Genomic DNA, 26,899 nt, shown 5'->3' with positions numbered 1-26,899 from the left:
GATATAAACACTTTGTTACATCGAAAGGAACTCCATTGAATTGAGAGACTGGAGTCTTTAAGTCCTAAGTGGTTGAACCTTGAGTTTGATTTGACTTGTTTTTTGTAACTTTATATTCTTATACTTTAGGTTGAATCAAGAGACAGCCAATGGAAACACATTTGCTCATGATATGTGGGTGGGTGGAATGTATTTGTTGGTAAACAGTGTATTCTACTATATGGTGGCAATTGTAAATTGTATGTTAACTAGCAGCAAATTCATCTTCAATAATGAATCTGAGCACATTCCCTTAAATATGGGTTGCTTATTATTAAGCTGTCAGCACAACATCAAAAATGATGATGACCCTTAATAGATTTACCAATATGAATATCTTACCAATTTGTGGGTCACATGGTTAGAAATGTACTGTAAAACTTTATTTGATATATAGTTGAGCCCATTGACTGTAGGTTCACAGAAAGAACAAATACCCAGAGTGTGAGTAGGCTAATTATCACTACATTGGCCATTTGAATATGACTGTCTGAATTACGGACTGAGCACTTAAATTCGGACATGGAGTCATACGACCATGTCACATGACCATAAGGGAACACATTAATAAGCCGATGCGGGACGAGAGGCTGCTTTCACCGCTGCTTCCCGGTTCCCGCATCTTGCTTCATATTGGAATCCTTATCAAGTAATTGATCAGTGACTTGCAACAAATGGATTTTTGACACATGCCTTTTTTGAGAATATTTATTCCAATAACAGAGACTGCAGTTTAACTTTGCTTGACTTTCAGTTGAGAACAGATGAGAGAGATATTGTCCTGGCACTTTTGAGGCTGTGTGACAACTTACATCCATGGGTCTACCCTTCATGCAGTAGTTTAGTTGGAATTATATATTGTGTTGGAACTATGTATTGTGTTGATTAAGGTCTTATAGTAAATGGATTATCTATGCATACCTTTTCAAGAACAGCTAATCTATAACGGAGACTCAAGCTCAATTTTGCTTGCATTACAGTTGAGAACAGATGGGAGAGGTGCTGGCTTGATGTTTTGGGCTGTGAAACCACTTACATCCATGATTCTAACCTCAGTTTAGTAGGTTAGTTTGAACTACATATTATGTCAGTAGCAAATATGTTTGCATTTTAGATGTGCATTAAAAGACACACGTATAAAGAGATATATTATATATCTTGCAGCTTATTGAATTGGTGAATTCACCCGGGGGTTGATGAAAGGACCTGATATCACCAGATCAGACAGATTAGTGCTCAGGTTTTAAGTACTAGCTCTGAGGACACTAGAGTGACTTCGCACCAAACTCATAGATACTCTTTCTTTTACACAGTGTTTAGTTCACAATACCAGACAGCAGTTACACCTGAAGAAGGGGCAGCACATCCCGAAACACGTGGTGTGGTGTCTACAACAAGCATCATGTTAGGAAGACTTAGATCAGCTGATGTGGCATGGCTTGAATTTGACACAGCAATGTGATTCATGAGCAAAAATATATGTATTGAATCCTTGTCGATGTGTATTGTGGGAAATGTGATGAATGCCTTTGCTTGATAATAAAGCTTCTGTTCAATGAATTCAGGAGAGTGACAAACCTCTATGGGTTTAAAAAGAAGTGTTTGAAGTTAAATTATTCTTTTGAAGAAGGATACAGTAATTGACTATTGAGTCTGTATTAATTTCTTTCTGTATGAATAATCTGAGCTTTTTTTCTATTGTGTGAATACATTTCTGAAATGGAATTCGTCAGTGTTTCTGATGAATTGGGTTGTTGTTTCACTTTTTCCCTTTGCGTGGAGGGTTGGACACAGAGCACCGTAACATTTAGTGACGTGATTACTGCATGTACAATTCTGAAATAGTAATTTCCAGTAGTGCACCCTATCTAAAATCCCACAGATCTCAGCACTTCACACACACCCCATCTTGGGAAGACTTCACGTACTAAAAACTTCACTATATAAGTAGCATCAGGGTGTGCACATAGACCTGCCTCGATCCACCTAGAGAAGGGACACACCGCCACTGATAAATACCTATATCAATTGCACAACTGCAGCATATTCACATAGTCGATATGTAAATACTGAAAAGGACCTTTTGGTCAAGATATTACCCTTTTTTATTGTTCTCAGTGTATGCCAAGCAGTAAACCTTTGACACGCGAGGCAGTTCACTATAAATAGTGCAATATGTTCTAGCAAATGCAGAATACACCAGACTTCCACAATCGTAGCAGCAAGACTTTCCCTAGTTACATGCACGGGTAATGCCGCTGTTCAAGTGCAACTTTTAATAATGCTACTGGCATCACCGACTTTCCAGTGGTATCTTGTCACCATAAGGCTTCAGTGGGGGATAAAGAACACCCCCTTTGTTTCCATAATTCCTGCTCATCCTGCGGTACACTCCCTTGAATCTACACTAGTTGGGTTATCGATAATCTTTTAAACCCTTCTTTTATTAAAATGGTTGAGACTACTTTGTCTTTAATATTCAGAGTATCGAAACTTAAGATAACTGGAGAATATGCAACCCTTTTGGCTTCTTCGTTTGTGGCTTTGTTTCTGCAAGAGATAAAATCTGTTCACTTAGTATGAGCTCTGCACTTATCGACCACTATGGCCACTGGGAGCTGTAGTGCCTTAATAAGCCTGTCCAATAAGGATGCGTGTTGCACTGGAGTGCCGTCCGCATGGAGGTAGCCCCTCCTTTTCCAACGTGTTAGGCTTGAATGTACGGTTGACATTACATAGGCATAGCTACTGTACACGTCACTTCCTGCCTTTTGTGTTTCTCGACCATGACAATAAGCGCTACTAATTCTGCTGCTTGCGCTGAAAAGTGAGATGGTAGCCTTGCACTTGCTACAACTTCAAATTCTCCATTTAATCTGTGTCTTACTACCACTGTGCCTGAATGCCTTTCCCCACTAGTTTGATCAAGGAACCATCATAAAGAGAACCTCTCCTCCTGCTAAAGCATTTTCCTTCACACAGGGTATATCATCATAAAATTCAACATGATTTGCAGACTCATGCACATGATCGCCGTCTGCTACTGGCTCAGCTATAAACGTGGGAATGTTCACAATTTTACATCTCACGATTTTGATCATTGGATTCGAAATCATTTCCTCATAAGCTGAAGCTCTTTGGGATGTCCATGTACCTTTGGGTTCTCTAAAATGGCAAATAAAGCACGCTTCATGAAGAGAGACATAGAGCAGCCCACCACAATACTTGTAGACTTCTCTATTGTGAACGTGGTGGCTGCCAATGACTGTTCGCAAGGAAAGTTCCCTCTCATGACTGGGTCTAAAATCCCACTGTAGTATGCTAAAGGCTCATTCCCCATTGTAGTTCTTTGTGTAAGCACTGCTGCCATGACTGTCCCATTTGTGTGTGAAAATAAATACAATTCCTCCGCATAATTGGGAGTTCCCAACCCAGGGGCTGTACAAATTGCATTTTTCAACTCCTCAAACCCTTCCTCCATTTCTTTAGTCCACTCTATTTTTACCTTGCCCACTTGCACCTTCTTTAAAGCTTGAAAATAGGTCTTATGTATGAACTATAATCAAACACCAAGGCTCTAACATAGTTGCAGAACCCCAGAAATTGTTGCATCTGTAGCACTGTATTTGGCTTTGCGGTTTTCATAATCACCTCAGCTCTTTCATGTATCACCTTCTTTCCTTCATGTGAAAGCATATAACACTTCTTCTTGGCAGTATTGTAACTTCCCCTTGTCTACCTTGTATCCCTTGTCTGCTAGAATAGTCATCAACTGAATAGAATCTTGTCTGCACTCATCTTCCGTGGTGCTGCAAATTAGAAGTCCATCTGTAGGACTCTGTTAAAGATCAATGGGGACTCACAGTACGCCTGGGGCAAACAAATATGTTTCAGTCGAGTTTGGCGAAACGTAAAGGAAGTTAAGTCTTGTGAGTCTTTGTGCAATGGGATCGAGAAAAACACATTTTTCAAATGGATCACCGTGTAATATCGAGCTTCCACCGGGATACTGAATAGTTTTGTTGCTGGATTAGGAACTAAAGGAAACTCTGCCTCTACAATCTGGTTTATCGGTCTCATATCTTGTATAAATCTCCACGACCCTCCCTTAGATTTTTTGATCGGATACACTGCGGTGTTAAATGACGATTCCAATGGCACCAGAATACCTTATTTCATCACTGCTGAAATAGTCACCATCATCAGCCTGTTGAGACATGGGTTACTGTGTTGCTCGAGGTCAAATCACCCCTGGCTTCAGCTTTATTTTGACTTCTCCTATTCCCTTTAATAAACCTATGTCATAAGGGCCTGTGGCCAAGAGGACACTTGGCACCTTCTCCAAGTCTTCCTGAAAATATGTGGGGCGCTGCCGCATTATCACCATTCACTGTAGGACTTCCCTCTTCTCCATTCTTATCCAGTATATGATCCTCATAAAGAAAACTACTTTATCATCTGTTCGGTCTTCCCTAAACATGTCATGATCAATTATGACAGTCAATCTGCACCCACCCTAGAGAGTTATCACTGTCCTCCATGGCCTACCCTCATCATCCATTCCTTTGAGCATTGCCATTTCCCTTTGTACTATGGCTGTTTCCAATTCTATAGGGATAGTCTGTTCCCCCTCTTTATCCATAGGTATTTGTGGTCTAAACAAAAACTCATCGGGTATCCTCACCATTTTTCTCACTAAGCCACCATGACAGGAGAATTCTCACTCCATACAGAAACAACCTCTGGATCTACTGGAACGCCTCACAGAGCTACTTGCCCTGTGAATGCCACAGATAGTACTGAACACATCAAGTCACCCTGTGAGCTGTCGTATTGAGGGTACAAGCTCATCCCCGTGAAAGGATTTCCTCCTACCACAGTGACACCTCCCATTCTTGGTGTCAGTACCTGTCCTGTGTTTGCATACTGCTGGGTATGCATGGGGGATTGTTGTGACTGCCCTTCTGGTGGATTCATTTGCACTTGCTCTGGTTGCTGCACCTGCTGTACTTGTGGCGCTTGTGTCTCATAGACTGTGTGATCTTGGGCAAACCCTTCCCTAGTTTGTGTGTGAAAATGGACTATTCTGTATATTCCCTTGGCTCCCAAATATGCGTGCAATGTGCCCTGTCATCCCTCAGGTCCAACATATTGGGGGTGCTCGTCTGATAAGTCCCCCTTGGTTATATTATTTTTCCCCATGTACAGCACTGTCCCTTTCCCACCTCCCACTTCGCACTTTTCCTCTTCCCCCTTCCCATGCACTTGCATGATCTGAATGACACTCAGCCTAGTGGGATTGTTGTCTCTGTCTTCCCTCTGTTCCCACTCCCTGCTGCGTCGCGCCTTGAAACACTTGTGTATAGGCGCGTTATAAATGCCATATCATATCATACTCTCCCTGGAAACTCTGACTCTCATTCTGTGTATTGTGAAACCCACCTTGAGTATTTTGAAATCCTCCTCTTTCTATAGAGCCCATACCTCTGCCTCTTGGCAAAAACCCATATCCACCTTGGTCCATCGGGCGCGGATTATTTGCCTGCGATATACCCATTGCTTCCTGCATTCCCAATCCTTATCCACTTGTCAATACTACCCCTTCTATGGCAAATTTAGACAATTTCTTCTGAACTTACTTGGCTTACTTGATTTTTCAAGTCTCATCTTTCTTCCTAGTCTTCTCTTGCAATAGCCGACAGTGATGCACTACTGTCAACTATATCTTAGCCCATGGTTTTGCTTCCATTACCACTTGTTTCTTCATCTGCCTCTGTACTGGCTCAGGTAACCCCTAGCATAAAATGTTGTAAAATAATGCCACCATCTTTTCCCAAGGCTCAGGAGTTTCAAGTTGCCATTTCTCTTGAATATCCTGAATGTAAGCAATAGAGTCTTCATCTGCTTTCATCTTACATTTCTTAATTGCACCCATATCTGATGTATCGGATACTGCACCCTGAGAGCCTGTATTTTCTGCTGTCCCACTTGAATACCCTGCTCTCCTCCATAGGTCATCAGCCCTTTCTCCAAGTATAGCTGCCAGGAGTCCCTTTATGTCCCCTATGGCCAGTGTATTTCCGCCTGTCATTTTTTCTAACTCGTATTCCCATTCCCTAGTCAAACTCAGGAGCTTGCACCTTAAATTATCCTTATCCATCTGTGGCCCTGGAATATACTCTGGTCTTGCGCCACCTTTTTCCAAAAAGGGAAACTGCGTAAACCCCAACCCGCAGTTGGTCCACATCATTAGTCTATCCATGGCAGGGACGATCATCCCTGTCCTTCTCCTTGATGGCAGTGACCTTAATCTGCTCACATATGGTGGCGATTCTACCTTCTCACTTTGTGATCATTCTCGAGGTTGCTCTAGATATGGTATGGGATATGGCGTCCTGTCCTTAGGTTGTTCCAGATCTGACCATCTTACTTTCTTTGTCTAAATGCAGGCTTCCTTCAGGGGCGCATGTACTCCCTCCTCCTGCCGCGAGGATGGACTCCCTTGCCTCGTCTGACATGTCTTGTCCCCAACTAGTGTGACAATCATCCCCTTTTCATTTGTCTAGGTTCAGTCAACTTAAGGACAAGGCTCTATGTTCGTGACTGAACAGAATTTCTTCTTTGGTTTGTGATTGAAATGCTAGGGATTGATCCCTCCACCCTCAACTTCCATAACTATTACTTTCCTTTAATTCTTGATTGAACTTATCAATCCTATCTCCGATGCTTCCTGCATCAAAGGTTTCCTCTTCCAATATTATCCTAGATGCCCCTGGCGTTGCTTCCTTTATTGGAAGGAACTCTTCTGATGTATCCCACTGTATTACTGGGCTTCTATGCACCTACTCTATCAGAATTGTCCCTGGACCTAGTATGATAGCAACCTGGTCTGTCTCCGTCCCCTCCACTTACTTGTTTTTTCCTCCTCCAGCACTATCTGAAATGTCGTCAGGCCTAGTACGATAGTCTCTTGTTTTGTTCCTCCCATCCCTTTCTGCTTTCTCCGGCTCTACCAGAAATGTCATCAGGCCTAGTATGGTAGTCGCCTGTCTGTCGCCTGTCTGTTCCTTCCCATTCTCCTCCTCCCTTCCTCATCTATTTCTTAGCTCTTGCACTATCTGAAATGTCGTCAGGCCGACCACGATAGTAAATTTCACATACTTACTGTTTATGGCCTGTAAGAATGTCATTGTATTTTACCTTGTTCCCTCCCTTGCCTTGAAGAGCTTTGAAAGACATTGTGTATAGGGGCTATACAAATAAACCATCAAACCATATCATATCATATACTGGTTCTTTACGACTGAGACTGGCAACAAGACCCCGCTGTCTTCTTCCTCATTCTATTTCTTCATCTAGTTTGCTTCGCTTTCTCACCTCCCTTCTAATTCTGTCTTCCTCTTGCCTTAGTTCTTCCCTCTTTACTCCTTCCCTTCTTTCCTCTTCTTCCCTTCGTCTACGTATTGTTATGTCTCTTAATTTCAGTGCTTCTTCCTCTTCTCTCTTTTTTTCTATTCTCTCCCTGTTTTCGATTGATCTCTGGCTATTATCATATTTACTTTGTTCTTCCGCCTTTCTTCTTTTTTCTCTTGCTCCTCTTGATACATCTGTTCTTGTTGCTCCCTGTTCTACCTTTCCTGTTCATCTTCTTTCAATCTCTTCTCTCGTTGTTTATCCCTTCTATCTTGTTCACCTTATCTTCTCTTTGCTTAACTTCCTCAATGCTTTCCCCATGGATTTTAAGTAATATCTGTCCAGCCATCCATTCATTCTGTGCAAGTGCTATCTCGTCAGCTTTATCCTTCTCTCCTTTCCATCTCTTAATGTCCCTTTCTATTTCTGTCAATATATTCGACCACTCACTCTTTTCTTTTTTCTCTTGCATGATCTTACAGATCTCTTCTTTTCTCTTATCCTCCTCTGGACTATCATCGGATGGCTCATATATCAGATTACTATACTGTGTCGCGCTTTCAACTCCTTCAAAGGATACAACCCTATCTCTTCTGTACTAGTGCCTTTTTCTTCAGGCGAGGTAAGGGGATCTGAGGGCTCAACACCTTCCTCCCTTCTCTTACTAAGCATCCACTCCTCAGGTGGTGAATCTTCCCTCTCTTCCTGGTACATTTTCCAGAGCTCTGGAATTGCTAACCTTTCTATCTAATTTCTTCCCAGTGTACGCAGCATGCAAGTATGTGGTCATGTGTTGCAATACCGCTTTTGACAGCGATCCCCCTTGTGGCCATGGCATGAACATCTTATCTGCCATGCCTTTCACCCATTCCGGACTATACTCTTTGAGCTTGGGCATGTGCGTTGGCAGTGTCTTGCATAAGTGCATCAGAGGAGTGTCTCCCATAATGGCAAGTCTCAATTGACTGTCAAGACTTACCAGCCTTATGAAATAACTTGGATACTTTTGCGCAAATCACCACTTTTTCAACTCTTTAAAACATCAAATATGAGTGTGCACCATCAATCTCTGCTTAATCCTCTAATTTCTCAATGAGCTATCTATACCTTTGGATTGGTACCAACCACTTGACTAGATAGTTATTATAGCTCTTCAAATTTTCTCAATGACTTTGCAATTTCTATCGCTCTTCAATATTTTTACTTCAATAAACACCATGCAGACTAGTCGACTTTACACATTAATAAACACCATGATCACTTTTTCCACTTTTGCCTTTTCTTAATACCCTTTACAGTGTTTGAGATGTCACCTTACGTGAACCTGTTCATGCGTTATATTTTTCTTCTCTAACCCCATTGGTATTTGAGACGTCTCCTTCTGAACTCCCTTGCGCTAGGATTCTAGGCGCTATTATTCTCTACATAATATTTCCCGTTACTCAAAAATGATCACAATCCCATCCCCTTCATTTGCCATTCTCTTTAGTCTACTCACCATACGTTCATTATTCGACTCGAGGCCTTGGGTATTGACTCCTCCAATCCAACCACTTCTCTTTCTGTCCGCAGAGCGCCTGAAGAAACCGGGCAGGGATTTCATCAAAGTGGGACTTACCCACTGTGTCTCTTCTTCTTGCAAGTTTATTCCTATTCGGCCGCTCTCCACAGGAAACCCGGCGACTTTCCAGCTAATGGCAGAGGATAACCTGTCATCCGAAATTCTGGAGACAAACTAGTTTGCATCTGTAAACCATCCGCAATGCTACCACATGAGCTTGGAGCCTTTTGGATAGCATGCATGCAATGGATGGGATGCAGAATAACTATGACACCAAATAATCAAAACAACTCAGGAAGATGGCAAAGTTTTCTGTTTCAATATCAATTGATTAAAACAGTGAGTTACAATGGACATCAATGGACGTTCGCTCGAGCTCTCGGGGTACTTTACAAAAAAATCACATTTATATTCTAAAAAATGTGTCATACGTGACATCATACTACATGGCAAATGAGAAAAACGTTTGAGGAGTTGTGATAGGCTCAAGGGGAACATCTAAGTATACTTTCTATATGGGGTTGGATTGTGGATATCTACTGTCAGGTGGACACCTTATGCTTACCTCTAGTGCAAGTCATCTTCAATACTATTAAGTAAATTGTATACTATTGGCTCTCAAACTATAAGGCCCTTTGTTATACGTCCCGCTACAATTGGTTGGCACGCTTGTGCCACGTCAGGAACATTCGGTTCACTTAGCAGCACGTAAGCTCATACCCAGGTGCCAGGAGGAGGACTCGACTTTACCTCCCCACCCAATTAGCCCAACGTCTCTCATCACCCATGCCTTCTGCCATGAAGATTGTCTTTGAACTTGACCTTGCAGTGTATTCTTGTCTGTGAGAATATAAGGGAGTGCAGGCATGCACTATAGCCGTTATAGAACCATTTTGCAGCAATTAAATGTCTTAAATGAATAAAACCTGGTACGCTTGGTGTTCTTTGTTCACACCTTAACAAGGGATGATTCAGCTTCTCACATTTTCCACCTTCAAGAATAGATAACCAGTCTTGGCTGCCTTTAGCCTTGACACCATGTCAGACGGCCTCGCCATTCAAGTCTGCGATCTCAGCTAATTCTTGCTGCGACACGCTCTCAGCCTTTCCTCTCCATGGGTCTGGGTTTACTAAATTCATGACACTGGTGTCCAATTTCTATACAATGGCGGCTCTGCTACACTCTATTCACTACGTATAGCCAGCTTTGAAGATTACTTAGTCTACTTGCGTTGCTGCATCTGTACGGTTATTGAGCGCCTTGCATTTACTGCAGTGCATCACACACGTGCAATGTTCTCTTCGTATATGAAAGTTTACTTGTCTCTTTACTTCATCGTCCTTTCTATAAGGTCCATGCATTGTCTTCAGGCAGTCTTCTCAGGGCATCACATTCGTCTCATGTGACATCACCAGCTCCTCTTTTACTCATTCTCAGATTTCTTCAGGGAGTTCCTCCCTCAGATTATCATCTCTTCGGGAGTACATTTGATAGGGTTTTCTCAGTGGGTGTCTTCTTTCGAATATTCTCTGGGGTATCGTCACAACTGCTGGTGTCAAACATGTCACAATTTCAGGCTTCCAACATACAGGAGGTAGGGGGCGGTATTTCCTGCAGAGGCATACAGCTATTCCTCTACACTACCACTATATCTACCTAAATTAAATAGGCCAGGAGAGTGTCTTACATTCGCCTTCTCTTCTCTTCTCTTCTCTTCTCTTCTCTTCTCTTCTCTTCTCTTCTCTTCTCTTCTCTTCTCTTCTCTTCTCTTCTCTTCTCTTCTCTTCTCTTCTCTTCTCTTCGGTACAGCTATTTCTTAACATAGACTCCTTGGATAGTTTCTGGGATCAATTTGTGTAGTTCTTCGAAGAGACTTTTGGTGTCTCTACTTTGTGTGGTCCTGTATTTATAATGTTTACTCTGGTGGTGATTCCTCACACTCTTGTCATCCCCTGTAGACTCTTCCCAGTCTTTAACTTCAGACTTTCCCCAAGTTGGGTTTATCCTGACCATATTTTAGGCTTTCCTTGTAATTCATTCTCTGTCATATACTCTCTCCCCTTTATCCTGTTCATACGGTATCTTCCCCTCCTCCCAGGGAATTTGTTTCCAGCTTCTGCTTATTGCCCACCAGGGTGGGTAAAGCCAGGGACGTCATTTCACCAAAAATGCTAGGGGTAGCGGAAGTGACATCACATGACACTTGACCCCCTGATGACATCACAGGAAGTGATGTCATTTCACCCCACCCGAAGTGATATCGCAGGAAGCGATGGAACACAACCTTTCACCTGTTGACAAAACAGGAAGTGGCATCACATAGCATTGTACACTACGAAAATATGGTTTATGATATCACTATAATGTGTTGTACACTTCATACAAGAGTGGATCGCCATATGTATCGTTAAGATCAGTGTGTATAGGCCCATATTACCAAATTACTGTGAATGCAAGCAGACGTCCATGACCAAATGATAATGATGTGTTATTATATAGCACTTACGCTTAAGCGCTTTATATAGAAAATATAGACACCCAATATCACCCAACCTGTGTTGGTACTCATTTATCGACCTCAGAAGGATGAAATGCTGAGTTGAGGCGTTTAAGAGCAGACTAAATCAGTGACTCACACCCTAAAGTGTGCCTGAAATAAACCTTTAATGAGTCTAGCAATTATTGTAAAGAATTCCAGAAAGACACATTATTTGGTATTCCTATTCTTTCTTATTTAGGGTCAGTGCTGAAAGTGTTAGACTTGTGGCACTCCTGTTCTTAATTTCTTCTTTTTTTAAGGGGCCTGAACAAGAAAGCCAGCCACTCCAGATGTAAAGAGCCACATGGTGCTGGCCACAGCCCAGGAGCATGCATTAAAAAAGTAAAAATAAATAAATCTTTTTATTTTTTTTAGAGGTGGCAAGGGAGGCCTCAGAGGTCGCAAGGGAGACCTCAGAGGTCGCAGTTGCGACCTCTGGCGACCCCTAAATGACGTCCCTGGGTAAACCTCTTTTGTATATATGTTTCAATTCTCTTGTTAAGTGGTTTCCTTTTTAATATTTCGTCCTCAGGACTGGAACGAGTTTCTCTCCTCTTATAATAACCCTCTTTCCCAACTAAGCAATTAGATACCTGTTTCCTTTGCTTTTCGAAATACATATTACACAGTCTTATCTTTACTTTTCCTTCCTTAGAACTGGGACGAGTTTCTCTCTTCTTATAATAATAACCCACACAGTGTACCTAAGATGCAGCACCACAGCACAGGCTACCATCTATTCAACCAGATAATCAGTGAGACAGCACAGCTGGCACATGCAATGGGTGTGCACAACACAAACGTTGCAAAGTAAAAGGGACGGCAAGTGAGTTGGTAAATGTGACGCGGACACTGGCTGCCGACAGACAGAACAGAATATGTATGGCTGGCACTTCTACAGCGAGAACCTAGCCAAGAAGCGGAATAAGTAAACATAGGGTTTACAAGAGTGGCGGCACCTCATGGCAGCCTCCTAGGATGGCAGGGAGGCATGGGCAGGTTTATGGGCGTTAAGGTCGCTGGTGCTTTGAGTGGAAAACCCTGGATCGCAGGGTCTTCAGGTCTTTGCTGAAAATTCATTTTGTTGGCGTTGCATGTCTGGTTGGGATTTTGTATCAGTGTGCACCAGGAGCAAGCGTGTTTGCAGGTCTTATCTTTTCGGCACAGTGCCATGTCTGGTCCGAAACACACCTGGGCTCATTCCAAGCCCCATCACCACAGTGCATAGCAGCATATGAGAAGTAGGCCCATTGCACACAGAGTAAACAACTTATATGGTTCTAATGCCTGCCTGTCCAATGTAAACTGAAACAAGACATACATACCCCAAATATGAACAAAGGGACGATTGCATGTCCTGACACAAATACAAGATACAAAACATCCCTAATACTTAGACAAGAGCTTCCTTCAGCACAACCCCCTCATACACGATAAACTCACATGGACCTACGTTGATAATGATTGTGCAACAACCTCCACCCCTTTCAGGCAGATACACAAGGAGCTGAGACACAACCGAGGTGCAGAAAAGAAATAATGAGTGGCTAACAACCCAAGCCACAGAGATGAGGTGAAAGCAGCAACCATCCCTCAAACACCATCATGCGACCCAGAACAAAGGTAAAGAAATGTCATGCAGGAGCTCACGTGCACATGCAAGCACACAATGAAAGCAGCCCGTGCTGGAAATGGAGCAGGCATCTCTAGGGCTGGCCCTCTGATGTTGTTAGCTCATAAAAGACCATACACTGGCAGGAAATGGAGCTCCTTTCCAGAATCTCGGAATATCATTGTCTCCAAATCACCCTCAGCATACATCCACTGTCCGCAGAAGTTCCTCTCTCCCGTCTAGGCACACATCCCAGCCTAGGACTGCGAATTAGTAAGACCATCACCCCAGTCACGCAGGTGGTGCATGGCGATTCCGGCTGCCCTATTACGAGGACTGCTGCGGGACCCGCGAAGGAATGCCTGGCCATACCAGGCATTCCTTAGCGGGTCTCACTAGCAGTCCAGGATGCTAACAACGGGCCCGTCATTAATGGGCCCGTTGTTAGCATCCTCCCCATTCCCATTTAGCCCTATGGGGCTTGAATGGGGAATGTTTTTATTCCGGAGCCCAGAAAAGGGCAATAACTGGGTCTGCCAAGGTCGGCATGACCTGGTTATTGCCCTTTTCTGGGCCCCGGAAAAAAAGAATTACCGGCGGCAGCCGTGCCCTTAATAAGGGCACGGCTACCGTCCGGACCTAATGAGGCCCATTGTGTTTGAATATCACAAACGCCTTCAATACCTTGTAAACATCTACCATGCAGCCGACATCATTGTGTTATCAGGCACAAGGACACCTTGACATGGTAGTAGACGATGTTGATACTCTCTGATGTTTTCCAGATCAATGTAACTTTATTCTTCTCCTACTTCATGTAGAGCGATGGCAGCACGGTCGGGCTCACAGCAAGTCACTTAGAGCAAAAGAGAGACAGGTAGATTCGCACCTGTCCCTAATGTGAGGCCACTACAGGACAACCAAGAGTATTTGGCATCACACTCATACCACTTTCAAGAGGCACTGCAAAGAGAGCAAGTACATGAGGCATCCATCAACACCACCTGCAGGTGTAACACCACCGCCTGCAGGTGCAACGAAAGAGTGTGTGGCATCACACCCACAACACTCGCAAGAGACACTGCAAAGAGACCAAGTACATGAGGCATCCATTAACACCACCTGCAAGTGCAACGGAAGTGTGTGGCATCACACCCACAACCCTTTCAAGAGGCACTGCAAAGAGACCAAGTAGATGAGGCCTCCATCAACACCACCTGCAGGTGCAACAACACCGCCAGCAGGTGCAATGAAAGAGTTTGTGGCATCACACCCACAACACTCGCAAGAGACACTGCAAAGAGACCAAGTACATGAGGCATCCATCAACACCACCTGCAGGTGCAACAACACCACCTGCAGGTGCAACGAAAGAGCGTGTGGCATCACACCCACAACACTTGTAAGAAACACTGCAAGGAGACCAAGTACATGAGGCATCCATTAACACCACCTGCAAGTGCAACGAAAGTATGTGGCATCACACCGACACCCTTTTCAAGAGACACTGCAAAGAGACCAAGTATATGAGGCCTCCATCACCACCACCTGCAGGTGGACTGCAATTACAAGACATCCGCCGCATTAGCAGATCTTACTGTAGTACAGCAGCACACAGATAGGTAGGTAGGATAAGGTGTACCACTGGGGTCTGTTGTGGAACAGAGTGATGGTAGGAACAGGCAGACAACTGGGATTCTTTTGCAGCATACGTGGGGGTGAACTCAAGTTGAACATGATAATTCTTTGCTGGAATATAGTGCCAGTATGATTGGTGGACTGGATAGTGTTTGGTAGAATAGAGGGGATGCAGGGTCACTGGGACTTTATGGATTGATGTGGGAAAGTTTGTGGGTCAGTGCAATCAAGCCATTTAGGTGATGCATGTCATATTTTATTTTTTATTTTTTATTTTTTTACTTGATTTTAATCGAAAAAGCTTTTAACGATTTTTACAAGAACCTTTCTTCTTCAGATGCGCCTATGCGCTCTCATACTGTGTTTGCGGAGATAAAAGTCTTGAGTTAAAGTCATCTGAACCATCTGTCTCATGATTATGATGCCTCTTAACTGTTTGCAGAGATAGAAGGAGGGGTTAGAGATGTCGATGTCCCCACCTCCTCTGATGTTGATATGTAAGTCGGTGAGTTGGGAATCATTTCGAAAGCTAGATCTATCAATTTCACCGCTGCAATGGTCCATCTCGTTGTCTCTCCTGAGATTAACCTATTCGACACCGCCTCTTCGTCTAGCGTAATTGCCGCTTGCAAACAGGATTGTAGGTATTTATCTCTGTTTATCCTTGTTTTCGGGCATCTTAGGACTAGGTGTTTCAGTGTTTCCACTTCCTCTTTGTCTTTACATAAACGACAACTTTTGTCCATCTTTGGTGTTCGAATTGCTAAGATTGGGTGGGTCATTAGGAGGTTTAATCTAGTTTTCATAAATGTTCCTCGCATCTTTTTGTTTGGGAATTTTGTGCAGTAATTAAGTGGCACTTTCACTTTATTGAAAGTCGGAGGGAGGTGGGTGAGTAGCTTATTAGCCCTCGCGGTATCCATAGTCCGAATCCAATCCATGAGTTCGATTTTTGTTTTTACTTGATCTGGATTTGTTTTTAGATCTTCTTCTGAGCATGATATTTCACTCAGAGTGTCTTGAATTGTTGTCGCCCAGTTGTTGAGTGCCTTACAGGTACCGTTTTTGAGTTCTTCTGCGATCACAGCGTATATTGGTAACGAGTCAGCCATTGTGATTTTTCTGTACAGTCTCATCTTGCTCTGTTCAACTGAAGATGCCAGTGAGACCAGGCCTAGTTCCCTTCTAATTGCCGGCATGGAGGTCGATTTGGGTAGACCTAGTACTGACTTCCACACATGGCCTTCCAGTTTTTGCCATATTGAGTTCGGTATGTTGAAGGAGGCTTCCATACCATAAATTATAGATGGAACTACCTTTGCCTTGTAAAACTTTATCGCTGGGACAATGGAAAATTTCCCAAATTTTTTGTCGACCAGTCTTGTTTGAGCTGTAAGTCTTTTCACTTTGTCCCATAGCTGGTCTTGCATTGCTTTGTCAACAGATGATCCATCCATGGTCACCCCTAGATGTTTAAACTTGTCGACTACTTCCATCTTTGAATCCTCCAAGTGCCAATTCTGCTGCTTCGACCTTTTCTTTAAGTTTTTTTAAAAAACCAGCACTTTAGTTTTTGTTGCGTTGATTTCCAAATTATTTGTTGTCATGTAGCTTGCCAGGTTATTCAGTTTTCGTTGCAGCCCAATAGGGGTTTGGTTGATAATGATGGCATCGTCTGCATATAGCAGTCACGGGATGGTACTGTTGCCAATTTTTGGTGGGAAAGCTCTTATTTTGTCCTCCTCGTTCTGATAGTCCCCCAGAAAAGCGATGAACAGGGCTGGGGCTAATGGACAGCCCTGTTTAATACCTCGCTGGACTGCAATCTCTTCCGACAAGATGCCTTGTTTGCTCAATTTCACTCTGATCTTTGTGTTGTCATGTAATGCTTTTATCGGGCCCATGATGGACATTGGGCATTTCCAATTGCTCAATTTTGGCCATAGTTTTTCTCGGTCGATTTTATCGAATGCTTTCGATAAGTCTACAAAGGCCAGGTAGACTATAGGAGCTCCTTCTCTTACTTTCGCTTTCAGAATGTGTAGCATCAGAATATTTATTGTCGTGCTTCCATTTTTCTGAAATCCTGTCTGGAAGGTGTCGAAGCAGGTTGCGCTTTTTGCCCAAATTCTAAAGTGGTCCAGCAGCTGCGTTGCGTAGATTTTGCCCACAATATCTAAAAAGGCTATGGGCCTATAACTTTCCGGATCATCTCTTCCACCTTTTTTATAAACCAGCACAATTATGGCCTTTAGCGATGTTTGGGGGACCATTTTTGTTTGGGCGCAGTGTGTGAAGATGTTGCTTATTATCACTGCCCAAGCGTTCGGTGACTGCTTCAGATCCACATTCGTCAGGCCATCAGGGTCGGGGGCCCTCGATGATTTCAAATTTTTGATGGTCCTTTCAATGTCGGCAACCTTAGCCACGTCCACCCAAGAGGCTGTCGGGTCAACTTTTTCTTTGATTCCTTGTGTTTTGGGGAGCTCAAATTGGGCCGTTAGGTATGTTTTCCAACTTGTCTCAGAAACCGCGTTTACCAATTCTGGTGGTTTGGACGGGTTTGCTGCTTTCATTATTGTCCAAAGGTCGCTTGATTTCTTTGATCTGAGGCTTTTCAACATGCTTTCGGCATCTTGTTGGTACAACCGTAGTCTATGTTGCTTTATCCACTGTTTATACCTCTTAGCCTCTCTTTCTTAATCTCCTCAGCACTTTTCTTTTTTCAACCACCAGTTTATCATAGGCATGAGTTGAACCTGGCTTTTTCCTCGGCTGACTTCCAGCTGCTTTCTGTATGGCAATAATAACAGTAAGTAATTTGGTCGGTTTACAGACGCTTGTAACTTTGCTGCGTCTGGAAGTATGCATTTTGCTGTTATCCTTTTAACATCTTCTTCTGACAGGCGGACTCTCGATTGCTGATTGTTTACTTCAAGGTTATGCTTGTATGTGTGGTTCTGGATTTGTATTCCTCGCCATTTGCATGTCAGGAGATTATGGTCGCTGTGCATTGTTCTATGGACTTTGTACTCCTGAATCAAGAATTCAGTTGACACAAAAATATAATCCAAGGTTGCTTTGCAGTTCAAGTTCTCCCAAGTTGGAATGTTCTTTTGCTTCGGGAATATTGCTGCTATATTGTGAAGGTTTCTTGGTTTAGTCAAAGCCCCCCATGCGATACCTCTGTCACGGGTCGCACCTTGAGACTTTTCCAAATTCGTTTCTTTGTTCCCCTCACTACAATCCGCATTTAAATCTTCGCACACAATGATGTCCGCGTTCTCATACTCCGTGGCGAGCGAGTCTATTACTTCTGCCATTTTTGCGCAGTAAGTTTTGGTTTTCATTTTCTGCGGATTCCAGTATGTATTTATTATGATGATTTGGTTACTATACACCTTCTTCTTCAATTCTGATTGGTCGGTCCATGCGGTCAGCGTGACTAACATCTCGTAAGATTTGTGTAGCTTTGTCGGCGTTGCCAAGCCTACTCCCATTTTTGTTGCTGTCAACAAGCCTGAGGATGGGCGGCCTAACATGCCCTTGCTTGCCGGTGATATTTCTACTACTAAGCCGTCCAGGCAGGGTTTTTCTTGTAACCAGGTCTCTTGTAAACATATAATGTCTAGTGAACCTAAGTCAACGTCACCAGGTCTGGTTAAATGAGCGTACCCCCTTGTGTTCCATGACCCCAGGACGAAACACTTCTTACTTTCATCTTGCTCTACGTTACTTTGTTCGGTCAACGTAGATGCCGCTGACAACTTTGACTGCTAGTTCTCTGTTTTGAGATTTAATGCTGCTTTTAGCCATGCCAATGGACCTGTGCCTGCTGACGTGTTCCTTGTTTGCACCGGGGGTGGTGTGTATGCCCTATCGATTCTGTTGTGGTGCGGGGTTCGCTCTGGGCTGTGTTGTCTATTGAAGCATCAGACTTCTGCTCTTGGTCGTGGGTTGTAATTGTCTCGGATCGTATCCTGGTATTCATTCCTTGGTTGAGTATTATATCTGTTTTTTTCGTCCCTATACCGTCTTTGGTTGTATTTTTTATCATCCATTCGTACATACTCCTTCTCCGAGTCGTAAACCTTATCCTCTAGGTCTTTGCCGATTCTGTTGGCTCAGTAGCGCCCTTCTGTTCATGATGTAAAGTGGTATTGTCTTTCTCCATTATAATTATACAGATGGTCTTTCTTTTCTCTTGGTGTATCTCTCTTTATTTCTGTCAGCCCGAACCCGTTTTGGTCCATTTCTCTAACTGCGTTATCATCCGTATGTTGCAGAATTCTTTCTTTAACATGGATGTACGCCTTTGCGATCTTTCCTCTGTGATATGGTTCGACTAACGTAATGTCTTCTGTTTTTATCTTTTTCAGCGAGTTCATTTTGCTCATTAATTTCAAGATTGTCTTCCTGTTCAGAATCATATAGCCTCTTTTTGGGTCAAGTTGTTCAACTTTGAATATGCGTCCCTGCTTTTCTGCTTTGGGAGTATCTGTTCTTTGATAATCATCTGAGCTTTTAGTGACCTCTTTTCGCTGTGGTAGAATCTGCCGACTTGTTATTTGCTCTCTTGGGGACTTAAGTTCATCTTCCCTTTTCTTTTTTTGTTCATCTGCTACTGGTCTCCTTTGGCTCTCAATTGCATCTTGGCTTCCTTTAGTTGTTTGGGCTTTTGGGCTTTCTATATTCTCTATTCTTTCTCTGATTCTTTCTGTTTTTTCGTTTGTTGGTCTATATTCACCTCAATCACTGAGTTGTTAGAGGCGGTCTCCCAATGCTGGGACAAATTCATCAGGTTTGTATCACTCATGAAGTCTTCTACCGATCGTGGAGAGCTCCTCGTTTTATCTCTTTTTGTCAATCTCGGAGTGCTTTCTAGAGTTTCCTTATTTTTCTTTCCTTTTAGCTTTGGTGGTTCCTGTTGCTTCACCTTCGCTCCCGGTATAAGTTTCTGAAGCTTGTCGTTGTTAGTTAGTTTTAATACCACCAGGACTTTTCTCTGAGGTTGATTAAGCAGTCCTGATTTGATTGGGTATAACTGTGGGGGTTTAGGGCTTTCCTCATTAGCTTCCTTTATCTCTTGCTCTTTTTTAGAGCTATCAACAATTTCACCATTCTGTCTTTCTGACTGGGTCCTTATGGTTCTCAAGTCCTCATGGTCCCTCCCCCTTTGTAAGTGCTCAATTTGTTTTTTTAAGTCCTCAAGTTCTTTTTCCCAGCCTTTCTGATGTACGTTGTTCCTTTCTTCTAAAGCTGTAATGTAGCCTTCTATGTGAGTGATTTTTGTAGACATAGAGGCCATGATTGATGTATTGTCTTGTATTCCTTCTTTAATTGCTTCGTACAATTTGCAATATGGGTCTAATGCAATCGTTATAGCCGACATAATTGTTAATAAGTCCGTTTTTTTGCTTGGGGACTCCTTTTGCGTCGATGTAGCTATTTCACTTAACCGTCTGTTTTTCAGCAATTTCGGTGTGCTTGCTATTTGTTCACTGCGGAATTCTCCTCGACCGCTTCTAACATTTCAGCGTCCGACAGTTCGTTTTCCGAGTCTAATTTGCGCTTGCGTTGGTTAAAAAAGAATGCTTTCAATGTGCCTGACAAAGATGCTGGCGACGGCCCTTTTTGTGTTCCTTCATTTTTTTTTTGTGGTTTCGTTTTTCTGTTTTCTCCTACCATTTTCGCTTTTCCTAGTTGCATGCAACCTTTTTCTTGGGTATTCTTTGATGTTTTCGTTATACTGATCTTTTCTTGTTTTTTTCTTTGTGTTGTTATTTTGTTAGCAGTTTTCCTTTTTTTCTGTTTTAGTGCTGGCTCCTTTCTCTCCGATTCCGAGTCCGAATCTGATATTACAATTTCACTTTCACTCGTACTTTCATCTATTCCGCTCTCTTTAGTATCGTGTCTGTTGGGGTTATTGATTGTCTCCTGGTTTTTCTCCTTAAGACCTTTGTCTTCTTCTATGGCACTTTCATTTCTGCCTGGCCCCACAGCAGATTTTGCGGACACTGGGTCCATGTGGACAATTGCTTGTGCGACCGTTTCAGAATTCTTCCTTTGTAGATGTTCGGGATCCATTGCTCCGTCCCTTTCTTGGGATACTTTGTCCCTCTCCGCGGCTGCCCTTTCCTGCTCCAAAATCAGGCTATTTGTGAGTTCCGCTGTCGACACCGCTTCGTTTTGCTTTTCGGGGATGCCTGTCAGCCCTCGGCATTTCTCACGGCGACGCCCCTCCTCGCTCTCCATCCGCGTTGGACACGTCCCAGCCCGCCCTGGGCCAGGAAAGCCTGCAGTTCCTCCACCGCTGCTCTCCAACTGCTCCGATGCACTCGTCTCCTCCCGGTCCTCGGCACTGCAGCCCACACGCTGAGGGTCCGTCAGTGGCTGCCCTTCGGCTGCCATTGCCGGAAACCCACTCGCCTTATCGGCGGTGTGCGGGGCGCTGCTCACCTCGCGTCCTGGTAAGTCCTTTTTTTTCCCACCGCTTTGGTCTACTTGCGGCTCTTGTATTTCTAGTGCAACTTGGGTGGCTTCCGCTTGTATTTGCCCTGGGGGGGCTGCCGTCTTACATGCCTCTTCCCTGAGCTCGCTGTTTGTGCTCTTCCTACGAGTTCTAAGAGCTTGAGGCTCTTTATTCACTTCATGGGCACATTCTTCGCTGGTGGACGTCTTTGTTTTCAGCCTCTTGACTGGTGATTTAACGCTCCTTAGAAGACGCCTGCTGTGGTCAGCGTCTGAATCTGCTACCGCCTCTTCCAGTCTTTCGTTTCTGGTGTTTTTTCCCCCTTGGTGTGGTGGAGGTTTCTCAGATTTCTGAGTTGAGTCCATTCTCCCTCTACTCCCGCGGACTCCCGAGGACTCAACTCTCCTCACCAACTCTGCTCACCACTCTGCTCTGGGTATGGGTTTTTAAGCCCTCCCACACGCTGTAGTAGACAGGGGAGAGAGACTGCGAGCATGACTCCAGCAGACTCAACTCTCCTCACCAACTCCGCTTATATTTGCAAACACGCCACACACCGAGTCCTGTGCATTACTGTCATATTGATTGCCAGTGCTGTGTTCTTCAGTCAAGCACCCTGCTTTTGCTGTTCAAGTGGAAACATTCATTGACAAATATGTTGCTGTTTGCTATCGCTGCCCGTAGTGGTGTATGTGTTTCATTGGAGATTGCTGTCCAGGCTTTTTGAGATTTTCGCTTTGCATGCATGTCGGGCTGCAACACTGGTAAAGCAGTACATGTCATCGCTACTTCAGACATAAAGGACGGGTCATGTTGGAGGTCCGAGCTACACCCATGTAGACAACAGAAGGGTGTTATTTATAGTAACCTGAATGACATCCTACGTCCTTATATATGTATCTCCGATTAGGTCTTGACTAGGGGTTCAAGAACATTGCCAGAAGCTAGAGCCATACCCACTGTCAGCGGGGAATTGAGGGGGCCAACATGTGTGATTATCACTTCATGTTCCTGTTCACGCGCACACATACCTACCAAGGTTATTTGGCATTCTTGTTGCGTGGCCCAGTGAAAGCCTCTGGAAAGGTGTGCAGGTCCACTGCATGGCACATACTTCAATGCTGACCACTTTATGTACCTTCAGAAGTTCTGTGTCGCACATGTATGTGCATATTCTTAGAGACGGTCATGCATTTTAGTTCTGCTATTTTTACAGTGCCCCATATTGTCATGTGGATTGTTGTTTGACATGTTTGTTTCAGACAGACCTGTATTCAGAGCTCTTGCAGCCATGAATCCCCAAAGAGTACCCGAGAGTTAGATTTGCACAGATCACTCTTTTATAGCACCTGCAATGGCCAATTCACACATATATATATCGTCACTATGTTGCCAACAAAATATTCTTTCTTCATTTTGTATATTTATTGATTTACATGACACATAACAAATCAATGCTTTTAATGACCTTTGAAATTTCACCCGCCAAAAGCAATGAAGTATATGTCTTAACCCCCTCCCCTGCCCGCCTCTCCCTTCGTTGGAGATCAGAGTCAATGGATGGGGTACGGGAAATAACTAAGCAACATCCAATAGTTTTAGCCTTTGCGGGTATAATGGGCTGGTAAAGTCATCTTTCAGAAGCAATTACATAGCACAGCTTCCCAATCTCTTCGGAATCCTGTGTAGTCTTGTACCAGAAAACACCTTATCCACTATAAGGCTATACAAATGCCACATATTCTGTATCCGATCTCTATCTGGTGGCACCCCCACAGACGCCCATCTCTGAGCAATCAATAGCCACGCGGCTGCTAACAGGAACTGAATGCTGAGGAGCCTCTGCTCTTGTGAGATGTATATTACCTGAGTCCCATATTCCCAAGAGCTAGAACGCCACCGATGTCTATGGAGGAATGGCAAATATTCTATGAAGGTTAGTCCTAATCATGATCCAAAAGTCTTCTATTTTAGGACAAGACCACCAGATGTGCTCTCAATCTCCCTGTGTATTGCACCCTCTGCAACAGTTTGGTGATGCTTGAGGAAACATATTGTGTACCCTTGTGGGAGTCTAGCGCCATTGAAGCATCATTTTGTACCATGCCTGTCTAATCTGAAGCACTTTATCCTTTTTTGGTATGTTTCTCTATAACCAATCCCACTGCGCTTTAGCCTTTTATGGTATGTTTCTCCCTAAGCAATCCCACTGTCATCTCGAAATACTTTGATTTGTTAATGTTCTCCACTTACTTAAGAACGAAAGATTTACTGCAGGGACCCCTTCTAAAATCAGTTTGCATGAAGAGAATACGAGGTTCCTACTTTTCGTGTGGGTTGGGAGGAATGACTAAAAGGGCGCGAATTGGCGAGATGCCGCCTCTCTGAGACCTACACCTAAAACCAGAAGCCGTTGCGGGTAATACCAATGTTGATTCTTTTCTGTGAGTTGTAAGGAGTTGGAAGGAGTGTTTGCAATATTCAAATGACCTAATATTAAATCCGCTATATATACCCCCCAATCTCCTACACCCCGCTTCCCACCACCTTGTATAATATCGTCCCTCACTTCCTGGGGTAAGTTGTAGATTTACAATTAGAGATGTAAATGACGAGTTGCCATATTTCCACTATGGCCCTATCCATTCTAGTTCACTTCCTTGTCATGTCTCCAGTAAATCATTCTCGGATGACCCTGATTTGCACAATCTCGTAATATAGTTTCAAGTTTGGGATGGCAAAGCCCCCCTCTGCCTTTTGGGGTCTTTAGGACATGATATGAAACTCTAGGTCTCCAACCCCCACATATGAACACACTAGTTATTTTCTGCAATTTCTTTTAAAGTGTTTGGAACTTGGATAGGTAGGGCTTGAAAGTGATATAACATGTTTGGCAGAATAGACATCCTAATGCTTGCTATCCAAGATATTGCGAGAGGGCACCATTTAAGAAAATAATGTTTAATACCTCACTGGGGCAGGGGAAAGTTTGCTAGACTGTTAGCGAGTGTGATGCCTAGATATCCAATGTCCTTTGCTGCCACGCAAAGGTGGAATTGGCCTTTGCTGCTTGAAGTTCCCGACCCTTTAAAGTCAGATTAAGTGTTTCAGATTGTTTTAGATCAAGCTTCCGTCCTGAGGCCCACTGTTACCTATGTAGTTCTCTCTTTACAGTTCTTAGGGACTCATGGGGGAGGGGTCCATTAGTGCAGTAACATGTCATCAGTGAATGACATAACCTTATGCTCTTCACCCCCGAAAGGCATACCACAAACATTCTCAGTTTATCTCAGATGGATTATAAAGGGCTCTAAAAAATTGCAGTAAGGGGGACATAGGACACCAAAATATTCTTGACACATGGTTAGTACAGCCATGCAAGAAGGTGTCACTACTAGACATCCTCTTGTCATTCCACTGAGATCAATTCACCTGCCTATACATGCCCTCTCCACCACATAAAGTGCATGGTCAGGCCGTTCTCAGGCACGCAAGCATTCAGATGCATGTCATAGCCATAGCATTGGTGGACTAAAAGTTAGAATATCCACATCAGGGGTGCGGGGCGAGCGGCAAAGAATGTTGGGATTGAGCCTCATCACAGCATTCATTTCTTTGTATTTTATCTTATTTCAGCCATTAAACAAACAGTGATAATATGACCTCTGTTTTGCTTGCTACTATGAATAAATCGTGATATGGGGGTAGTTGCATTTTTTTCCCATGAACAAAATTAACATCATTAAATCTTTCTATCATACGGCCCATTACTGTGTTCAGCTGAAAATGGTATTTTAAAGGGATCACAAAAAAGGTAGCAGGCGCCCCTCTCTAGGTAGAACATAGCATGATAACCTGTTCTGTGTTTTTTTGTGAGAGTCTGCAGCTATAACTTTTTGCTCACTGTACGTTTCACAAAGGAGGGATATCCATTTGCATATCAGTCTTTGTCCCTCCCACAAGGGCCGAAATGCCAGGCAAACCTCCTTTGAACAAGAGTACCAACAGCAACCCCATACACGTGTTTCAGCCTTGTTGGGCCTCATCAGTGAGGTGGCGCTGTGCCTCTCTGAGTACAATGAGCAAGGGGTCCACATCTGGGTTCCCCCAGGTAACTTAGGGTGACCAACCCTAAGTTCCTTGCAAAAATTACAAAAAAGGTATCAGGCGCCCCTCTTTTAGATAGAACATGGCATGATTACCTGTTCTGTGGTTTTTTTCCCACTTTGAGACTGTCTCTTTCTTGGTTGCAGTCTAGATTACGTGTTGGTCTTCAAAGTCTCTCCCTTGACCTATCCCCACATGGTGACCTTATGTCTTCTGATGGGCGACAATCATCAGTCAGTACTCTAGTAGTCAGATCGTAGGGGTCAATTTCCAACTCCTTCTCTTCTCTACCTCACTTCTGCTCTCCATCTCTTCCTCTCACTGTCCTTCTCCTCACTACTTACTCTACCTCCTTCATTTCTCCACTTCCTCCGCTCTTCCTTACTTCTCTCCACCTTAACCTCTCTTTCTCGTCTCCACCTCCTCTTCTTCATACTCTGTCCTTCCCCTCCCCTCTACTCTCTACCCTCTTGCCTTGTCCTTTCTATCGGTTTCCCCAATTCCCTCTCTCCACTTTGCTACTTCTGCACTCTGAAGCCCACACTCTACACATTTCCTCTTTTGGGCTACCCCTATATATGCAAGGGGCGGGTGGCTGTGCGAGTAGGAGTTTAGTGTCAGTTGTGTGAGTGTGATAAGTGCAATTATAACTATAATTGTTCATTTATAACACGCTTAATACCAGCAAGTGGTTTCTAAGCACAGGATCAGGATTCAAAAGCATTGTCCCTTTGCTATCCTTCCTCCCAAAGAGATTGGGCAGGGCCCAGGCTGAATACAGCTTCGAAAGCTGCTCTGAGTTGATTTAAAAACTGCCCCATGGATCCGTGAGTCAAAGTTAGAAAACAGGTGTCTACCTTCTTGAAACTAGTTCTCTTGCAGATGCAGATCCTGGTAGACCAAGTTTCCATGAGGGCTCCTGACATGTATTTTACCTGTGTGACCTTTTGAAATCTTGCCCCAAAGAGAGGGACTCTCCACAGAGTGAAGATTACCACACATATACTTTTACTAGGGGCTTTCCATTCTGACAGTCCTCCTTGGTGACATCTCTGAAGACTTTAGTTTGAGAGATGTCCCTCGCTGGTCAAACGCAAATGTTTCCCAATCAGGAATCACAATATGGAAAATAATAAATCAGTGATTGCATTTATCCACTATTTACACCATGCATCTTAATATACCATGCTCTCACCTATTCTCTTCTCTCTGGATGAGAGAATGTGTTTAGAATCAGTCTGTTATTAATACATTTTCAATTGCATGATATTTGATATAAAAAGAGAATGTTCATTTTTGCTCCTTCGACTTGCTGCTGGACTTCTGAAAGTTTCAAAAATAAACATGTATATTTGTAAGGTGTTTGTTAAAACAGTTGGTATTAACCAATACTTTGCATCTGTGTTATTTAATGACCATAATAAAACCAGTGCACCACAATCATTGAATCCATTCTCATTAAAAATCAACATGTATTGGCTTATAGAAATACCAAACAATAATCTAATTCTTTGTAA

Source organism: Ambystoma mexicanum, chromosome 2p (assembly GCF_040938575.1).
Source record: "Ambystoma mexicanum isolate Mex_15411 chromosome 2p, UKY_AmexF1_1, whole genome shotgun sequence".
Taxonomy (NCBI): Eukaryota; Metazoa; Chordata; class Amphibia; order Caudata; family Ambystomatidae; genus Ambystoma; species Ambystoma mexicanum.
Note: the sequence above shows the minus strand (reverse complement) of the source record.